The sequence below is a fragment of the Lynx canadensis genome, chromosome C2 (assembly GCF_007474595.2).
Source record: "Lynx canadensis isolate LIC74 chromosome C2, mLynCan4.pri.v2, whole genome shotgun sequence".
NCBI classification, from domain to species: domain Eukaryota; kingdom Metazoa; phylum Chordata; class Mammalia; order Carnivora; family Felidae; genus Lynx; species Lynx canadensis.
The window spans coordinates 99,819,634-99,829,451 of NC_044311.2; positions in this window are offsets into that span (position 1 = coordinate 99,819,634).

The following is a 9,818-nucleotide window of genomic DNA, read 5'->3' on the forward strand; positions in this document are numbered from 1 at the left end:
GAGAGTCAGAAACAGCTCTAGAAGGACAAAGGGCAGGAATGAAAATTAATTTTCATTTTCCATAAATGCATGGTTGACTAGCGTAAGTTCTCACTAATCAGACTTAAAGGCTGAGAAACGGGGAAAAGGATGGTCATAAATGGCTTCGACCAACTATGGTTCCCCTCTGAAGCCGTGTGGACTGTCCATATAAACAAGACAAGGTTTCAGATGATAATTAGGAGCGGGAAATGGAAAGTGGGTAGGCGGCTACCAGTCTGCCAGAGTCAAAGGTCTTCTGGATTCCTACTTGTCTTGCTTCTGGCTTCACAGCTTCAGAGCAGCTTGTAATCTTGGGGCTCGCTGAATTCGAACCCTCAGCCCATCTCTGTCAGATATTTCACTGTTTGCTCATAACTTAGTTTCAATCACTAATACTTACACTTAACACACTGACCTTCCCTACCTGGGGTGCTGTCTTCTAGTTCTGTTTACATAGAACTCACTGAGTAACCATCCAATGCATATTTATTCTACATCTACCCTGTACCAGGCACTGTTCTAGGAAGTTGAAATACCTCAGTGAACAAAACTGGCAAACATCCTTAAGCCTCATAGAGCTTACATTCTGTCGAGGAGAGGCAAACAATAAAAAGTAAACAGTTTGTTAGAAGTAGGTAAGTGCTATGGGAAAAGCAAACAAACACCCAGAGTGAAGTGAAGGGATTGGAAGTTCCAAGGCAGGGGTATTTGCAATTTTAAGTAGGATGTCCTGGGTAGGACTCTCATGCCTCATCTCATGCCTCATCTGACTTTACTGGCATGGTTCTATTTGTTCTTTAAAAAAAAAAAAAGAAAAGAAAAAGCTGACCTTTCTCATTCTTTGGGATCTTCTCACTTCCCCTGGATCTAGGTAAAAGCCACCAGAGTGTTTTTGATTCAGAGTTTCTCTAACTTTCAAAAAGTAATAATTCTCTGTTCTCTGAAGCTAGAATTTATGTGTTATTTTGTTCTAGATTGCTGAAGATAGCATGTTAAACAGCTAAATCATTCAAGATTATAAAAATAAATCTGCTTCCACCAGCAGTTTTAGAGTTCAATTAGTTTCTATCAACATATCCCTCATCAAAACATTTCTGAATTAAATAGTTTTTTAAAATAGATATGCTAGAGTGAAATAGAGATATACCTTGAGCATTTCCAATGATGGACATCATCCTAATTTTATGATGGACATCATCCTAATTTTATGCTTAACCACATTATTTTTCTGATCTGGAATTTTGGTCTTCTGAGTATAATTGTTTTCCCAAGAAGGTAGTATAGAGATGATTACTCAGTTGCAAGACTGAGTTTTTATGTGGATGTCCATCCCTTACTTATTATATTCCACTTCCTTTCATCGACTCTGACTGGGCCAGCCCTCACCTGGCATCCTGTTCCTCTCCAACCCAGTAGTCACACAGCTGCATCCAGAGCTAGGTTCCTAGCTGTTCTACCCTGTTCCTGTTCCTACCTGTTCTACCCTGAATAAGTAACCAGATGCTCCTGCTGAAGCAGAGTGGCCCAGGCTTGTAGGTAATGCATTTTTTTTTTTTTCTGAGAACATCAAAGGCCATTTTCATATAAATCCAAAGCCATAGTGTTACCCCAACTGGCTTCATCCTCTATTTACTAAATACCATCTCATTTCTAAAAACACTCCCTCTTGGGGTGCCTGGGTGGCTCAGTCAGTTGGGTGTCTGACTTTGGCTCAGGTCATGATCTCGTGGTCCGTGAGTTTGAGCCCCATGTCAGGCTCTGTGCTGACAGCTCAGAGCCTGGAGCCTGTTTCAGATTCTGTGTCTCCCTCTCTCTCTGACCTTCCCCCATTCATGCTCTGTCTCTCTCTGTCTCAAAAATGAATAAACATTAAAAAAAATAAAATAAAAAATAAAAACACTCCCTCTCTTTCCTAGGACTTCTTATTAGGAATATTCTTCCTTCTATAACCTTTGTGGAAAGTTAGGAATACTTGTATGTTTTGAAGTAATCTGGAATTTGTGTGTAGAGATAAGAACCAACGTAATTCAAGTTCTGGTCTATTATTCTGGTGCTGGGTAATTTAAAAAATATTGGACTGCCCTCTGAGTCTTCAATCATCTATGTGGTGATAATAGAAAAAACCGTTGCTATTTCAATAGGTCATAGAGAAGATAGTTGAGGAATTCATTGGCAAGCTTTGGGTGTTGCTTTTTACAGTATTTAATTGTGAAATATAGGTGATTCATTGCCATATTATTGCTACAAGACCACAATACTCTCAAAGAATTTTTATATAAGATTTCAAGTGGGGTTGTTAAAACAGACTTCTAAAGAGAGACACACATAAATCAACAGTGTTCATATGCCATGTGGGGGAATCTTGGTATACCATTAATCCTTCTTGGAATGTGCTGAATTTATGGAATGTGGAACAATTTTGTTGGAGCCTGAGTATTCATTCCACATATGCCACCACGACCTGCCTGAGACTAGAGTTTCCTTCAATATTTAGTGTGAGACTATATTATTATCATGCAATACTCCATCATATGGATTGATAGCAGAGAAAAGCAATTAGCCAGCCAATGAAAAGGTTGAACATTTGTGCAAGGTTTATTGACAGAACGATTTTGTGTCAAACACTGTGCCAGGTGCTGGGGATACGGATATGAATAAGCACAGTCCCTATTTTGAAAGCCTTGCAGTCCAAGCCAGGAATTGCATACGTGATACAGGAACACACTACTCCTTCATGTAATATCCAGGGCAGATATGAAACTTTTTTCCTTCCAAGACTAGATGCTCAGCGGACATACTGTTCCACACAGCCCTCCAGGAAGCTTGTCACCAAACTACTGGTGTTTGCATGTGAGGTAATACTAATACTATGTCATACAAATGAGAGCTTAATAATGATGGGGACTGACTCTGCAGCCGGGTGCTACGCTATGCCCATGTATTATCTCATGTCGTTTCTACGACAGTTCCAACTGGCAGCTTATTATTATATTCCCATTTTTACAGATAAGAAAATTGAGTCTTAGAGAAACTAACTCACTTGCCACATTGATATGCCTGGTAAACTCAAAGTCACCATCTGAACCTAGGACGTCAGAATCAAATGTTTATACCATCTAATACTGCCTCTTATATTTCATCTCTGATTAAGCCCAACCACCGTTTTAATAGTAAATTCTTCTTACTTTTTTCTCTTCTTGAAACAGAAGAAATGAACTCTCTTTGCTATTTTACTTATTTATTTATTTTTAAATATTTTTTTTAATTTTTTAAATTTATTTGAAAGATAGTGCGTGCCAAGGTGCACGCATACATGAGTGGGGTGGGTGGGCAGAGAGGGAGAGAGAATCCCAAGCACCATGGAGACTGACACGGGGCTCAGTCTCACGGACCCATGAGATTACGACCTGAACCAAAATCAAGAGTTGGACGCTTAACTGATTAAGCCATCCAGGCACCCTGAGTTCTATTTAGCTTTTTAGATTTTATTTTCAAACCTGTAAGCCTGTTAGATATTTGTTTTATTCATGCATGCAAGAATTACAGAACAAGCACTAAGTTCCAAACCCTGGGCTAGATATTGGGAAACACCAGTGAATAAGTGGAGGAGTTTCCCGCTAGGTGGCCCTGATGTTTCGTACCTGTCTGAATTAGCATCCTGCTCCTTACCTCTAGAACTCTGTCCTGGAAACTTCATTCTGTGAATTTTAGGAACAGGTCTATCCTGGGAACACTGCTATCAGAGATCTGCTGCAGCAGGTTTGAGCTATGTGCCCACACTGCCGCTACCTCATTGTGCCAGGTGCCAGGTCCCACAGCCTCAACGAGAAGCTGGCTTTGACCATCATGACTGTGACTTCAGGCTGATGGGATCAGGGAAGAATAGTGGATCAGTTTATACTTTAGGATGTCTCAAAGACTGGGTATTGGAACTTCAAGACAAGACCAAGTTTTTTTTTTTTAATTTTTTTTTTCAACGTTTATTTATTTTTGGGACAGAGAGAGACAGAGCATGAACGGGGGAGGGCAGCAGAGAGAGAGGGAGACACAGAATCGGAAACAGGCTCCAGGCTCTGAGCCATCAGCCCAGAGCCTGACACGGGGCTCGAACTCACGGACCGTGAGATCGTGACCTGGCTGAAGTCGGACGCTTAACCAACTGCGCCACCCAGGTGCCCCAAGACAAGACCAAGTCTTTAGAAGGATACCCTACAAATTCTTGAGTCTGAAGGCAGGAGCTTCAGGCCACAATTATTATTGTCGTGAGGTCCAAGGTCACTCTGAGCCTCAGTGAGACAGAAAGAAGTTTCCTAGGCAGGTAGGCAGATAGAGTGAGGCCTCAGATACAATGACTCAGCCATGTGACAAGGAGTTCTTAGGTAGGCAACTCGGAAGTGGCAGGAGTTTTCCTGGAGCACAAGATAAAAATCCAGTTACCTGTGGTTCAGCTCCCTGGAAGCAAGTGTATTGTGAAATTTAGAAAAGATCAACCAAAAGCATTATGCACGAGGATGTACATAGGTTCATATATTCCTAGATTCATATGTGTGAATAGGAGGTACAAAGGACAGCTGTCTCAGATGACCAAAAGTGACCACAGTGACCAGCAGGCTTAAGAACCAGCAAAAGTAGCATCTCCTGAGGCAGGGTTTTCAGTTTCCTGACATTTTAAAGGTAAATAGCATGGAAGTAAGTAAAGTATACACTCCTGGACCTTAAGAGATAATATTAGGACCAAATCAAAGGTCTGCATAGGTGAAAAGTCAGCCCATATTCTGTGAAGATGGAGAGAAGACCGGGTAATGTAAAGGACTGGTATGTATCCCTGTGAGGAAGGGTTTCGTGGTCACTGACACTTCCTTTAGTCAATGTGGTGAATTTGGTTCCCTGGGACAGGAAGGAAAGGGATGAAACACTGTACGTAGGATATAGAATTCCTTGGATGGTATAAGTGATCTTTGGAACCATTCAAACTTTATACCCACATATCAGTTTAGTTCTCTTTTATTAACTCCCCTTCAAGATCATTCCTTCTACTGTAATCCTGGGAACCCCAAGGTAAGAACAGGACTGTCAGAAAGACTGATCAGATGTGCAGTTAATGTTCATTATAAACCACAATCCTCACCACCACAGTACCGCCCAGGAACAAAGTTGGCTCCAAAGTGTGAAGCAGCACCTTTTGGACTGAGATTTAAAGGTTATCAGGCTCTAAGGGAGAGAAAGCAAGGTCATTGTAATGTGGATTGTTTTTCTATTGTGAAGTATGTAGAGAAGCCAAGGTTCAACGGAGGTGAACTTTCCCAAATATGGTACTTCCAAATCAACAATAAAGGCAGTGATGAACAGCCATGACAAAGACAATCTGAAGCAAAGGGAAACAGGTTATAATCCTGGGTTCTGCACCCAGGGGCTAGATTAGCTGAGGGGACAAGTAGAGCCAGTGGCTCACAAAATTTGTTAAGAGGAGAATTGAAGGTATCTGTGTCTGTGGAATAGAATATTAGCCAATAGATGGGAGGGGATCAGGCTACCAGCAATATGCTTTTCACTTCTATGTACCTGGCATCCCCAGGGAGCCAGCATTCTAGGGCTCAGCTTGGTTAAATAGGCTTTGACACGAACCCTGTCAAACTATCAAGAAAAGATGTTCTACGTACCTACCACAGCCCCACCTAGTGGAAGCATCCTCAGTTGGTACCCACAAGAAATACATAGATGAGGTTCCCACATGTATCTATAGGGCCCAGAATCAGAGTAAGCATGGTTGAGTCTGAAAAATGTGGATAACTGCTATTGTACCTTCGAACCTAAAAACTGCAGTTAATCTTTTAAGGCTCTTTCCTCTGTAGTACTTGTTCATGGCTGCTAAGTTTAGATTCTTTAAAAAAAAATAAAGTTATATTGAGTGTGAGAAATAAAAGGCCACCTATCCAATCAAAGGAGGGATGCAGAGACTCCAAGCACAGTGAAGATAGGTTTAATCAATTTTCTTGCAAGAGCGGATGTCTGACGGACAGGCAACTTGGGCGGTTACAGCAGACAATTTATCTCCCAGCATGCAAGTCTCTTGCCTGATTCCTCATTGGTTGAGTACTACAGAGGTTATAGTCTTACCTTAAGGTCACCTATGCCCAAGTAAGGCAAAAAGTCGTCTGATTGGAACAAATGTACATTTCCTGATGTGACTCAGTGACTTTCAGTCCTTCCTTTGTTTTTTGGCGCATGCTCATTGCAAAGCCCATGAAAATAAGCTCAGGAAACCAAGAGAGGAAGAAGAACCAGTAAGTGAAGTGTCCAAGGGTTTGGGACTCCATTATGGGAGGGGAAGAGTTCCTATTATTTCCAATAGGAAACAGTTGTAAACATACTGTTATCTAGACAGCACAGCTTTTATTTGGTATTTCTGAAAATGAATCACCTCTCTTATTTCTCATAGAGCATCTCCCCCAAATCAGACAGTAAGTTAGGTTCTATCACCTGTGTTCCCTCATTTACCCCTAACAACTCTGGGAAGCTGGTTCTATTTTCTTTACTTTGCAAATGGGAGAATGGGTCTCACAGAAGTCAGTAGCTTGAGTTCACAGACCTAGTAAGTGGGCAGCCTGGTTGTGAACTATAACCTCTGATACTAACTCAGTGCACATGTAGGTGTTGGTAAAAAATGAAACAATCTTAGTGATGAGGAACGTAAGGCAAACTGAGGGCAAAACACAAGCTAAAACACCCCCCCACCCCACCCCCCAGGTGGGATATGTGTGATTCCTCAGGCAAGCCTGGCTGCCCAAGAACAAAGGAAAGAAAACAAATGGTTAACTGATAGAGATCACAGTCATGCAGGACAGAGTCTTCATCAGTTTACAAATATATTAGAAAATTACAAGAAAAAGGCAATCTTATCAATAGCCTAATCTCCAGAAACCTATAGACAGTTTCCTAGAACCCCTAATATCACCCTCCCCTCCACAGTGATGTGGGGAACAAAGGCAAGAAGGAAATGGCAGGTAAAATTTCCTTATAACCTGCAGCCCATTGACAAATATTGAGAAAAATACAGAATGTAACATTTCTCTAGAACCCCCTACTATCCTGATGTTAATGCCTTACTAGAGGATAAACTACTTAGCTTGACAATAGCAAGGTCTCAGGCCTCTTTAGCAATCAAAGTCCTTCTGGAAGTCTCCTTTTTGCCTTAATCTCCCCAACTCCATAGTACATAATCAGTCACTTTTCACAACCCCAGTGCAATTTTTTCTGCCCACGAGTCCTGTCCCTGTGCTTTAATTAAATATTTTTTGCACCAAAGATGTGTTTAGGAATTCTTTCTTGGCCATCAGCTCTGAATCCCCAGCACTCCAAAACCCCATCATTAGTGAGAAATATTGACTTGGTTTTTTTTGGAGGTATATGACGCAAACAAGATGCTTTTTGCAGATTTAGATAGCGTCTCTTCTGGAACCTCCTGGTTGACCACCCTGGGAGAAGATTGACTAGAGAAGCAAGCAAGAAATTATTTCCATCCACATTGTAGGGCATACACAGCAGACGTTCAGCAAGAGTAAGCCAGGGCCTCTGTACAGAAGGGACTTACATTTCAGGCAGGCCACTGAGGTGAAGTTTGGTATAGTAAGACAGAGAGAGGGACCCAGATTCACTTACAGTCAAATCCTTACTTGCTTTACAAGTGAAATGATGATCTGAATTGGTTTGCCAGAGCAGTCCCAGTTTACAATGGCTGAATCCTCGATTTGGACAATAAATATGTGGTCACCCTACTTGTAACCTGGTCATAATCTGGCTCTTACTACTAGAGTCACATCTTTTGCCCTTCCTCCATGGTCCTCTGGCTTCAGCCATATTGAATTGGTTCAGATCCTGGACCTTTATCTAATCTACAGGCCATTGAACTTACTGTTCCTTTCCCCAACGTCACTGTCCACACCCCACAACTTTACATTGTAGACCCTCTACTTTGCTGGATTCCCTTCTACTTGTCTTTGTATGAGGGCTTGGTTATCACTTCCCCTAGTAGACCCTCTACTTTGCTGGATTCCCTTCTACTTGTCTTTGTATGAGGGCTTGGTTATCACTTCCCTAGGAGTTCCTGCCCCACCCTTCCTCCCCCAGCTGGGGGGTAGTTAGCTGCCCTCCTACTTGCTTCTATTTCCCCTTCCCAGTACTCAGTGCAGCTTACTGCAACTTCCTGTCTACTCGAGCCTGTCTCTCATTGGCCTGTAGTCACCAGAAAGCTAGGCCAGTACCTTATTTGTAACTGTATTTCCAGTAAAGACCAGAGTGCCTGCTTCATTGCAGGGGTTCAATAAATGTTTGTGAGCTAAGGCTGAGGCCCATTTTTCAGAATTGAGGGTCAAAGTTAGGGAGAGTTGAGAGGCCACAGTAACTGGGGCTAGAACTCCAATGGTTGGGCAAGGTTAGCTTAAAGTTCTCTTTCTGGGCTTGTCTCTCTTGGGTCAGGGCAAACCTTTGGATGGGGATTGCAGAGCCTCATTTGAAGGGCCATGGAAGCTGGGGCCCAGCAGCACCTGAAAACAGAGACAGAGACACTCACTGATACCAACTTGGCACCAAATTGGGAAGATGAACCCTCAGAAGAGGCATCCCCCGCTCTCTGCATGTGGAAGTAGGGGATGGGGTAGAGACAATATGTTATGAGAAGGAAAACACGGACAAGAGGAAACTAACAGAACCTCCCTCTCTGGCCTCTAGGTCCAGTCCTCAAGATTCAACCTCTTTTTTACTTTGTTATTTTACTCATTCCAACCTCTCCTAACCTTGCACACCTGATACCTGTCCTTGCCTCCTGTGCCGAAACCCCACCCCTAATATCGGCTTCTAATCTGGCTCTTCCAACAAATGCTTCCTGTTTAATATATCCTTGCCTTTGCAACATTAGTCTTTGCCTTCTTTTCTTATATAATTTTTTTAATGTTTATTTATTTTTGAGAGAGAGAGAGAGAGAGCCTGTGCACACGTGGGAGAGGCAGAGAAAGGGAGACAGAGGATCTGAAGTAGGCTCTAAGCTGACAGCAGAGAGCCTCATGTGGGGCTCAAACTCAGGAACTGTGAGATCATGACCTGAGCTGAAGTTGGACGCTTAACTGACTGAGCCACCCAGGTGCCCCAGTCCTTGCCTTCTAAGAGGTCATTGTAAACACCATCATTCCTCAGGCTGATCCATTTTCTAACAGTGGACCTCACAGTGGTCCACAGGGCCTTGGTCTTTTCCCTCTTAAGCCAGCTGATTATTTGCTTTTCAGGTCCCTCAGATTCCCATCCGGCCATGCCTCCTGCTAGTTCTTTAGCTGGGACTGGATCAGCCTTCAGCTGGTCCAATATATGCTTTACAGTGTCAAGAGATTATGTTGGAAGGGAGGGTCAAAGTAATAAGAAAGATATGAACGATATTTAAAAATTAGTTACCTATTACTATGCCACTTTAAATATTACTCTATCTTCCCCAGCATCCCAAGTGCTTCACCATCCACACACTGGCACACACTGAAGAGACCAGTGTGCGAGCCTCCAGCCAAACAGCATCACTAACCATTACCTCATAACGCAGGAAACTGTCTGCCCGTCACCTGGCACGGAGCCGCTTTCTTTCTCTCGTCCCTGAGGGCTACACACATCCACATCCAAATGCCAACTTTACTTTCCAACAGATTCAGTGAAATTGGAGGCTTGTGGTTTCTTTTCAGAGGAAGAAAGGAACCACGGAAAAGTAATAGCTCACCAGTGAGCAAGGCAATGGGTGAATTACCTGGTTTCTGTTTTTG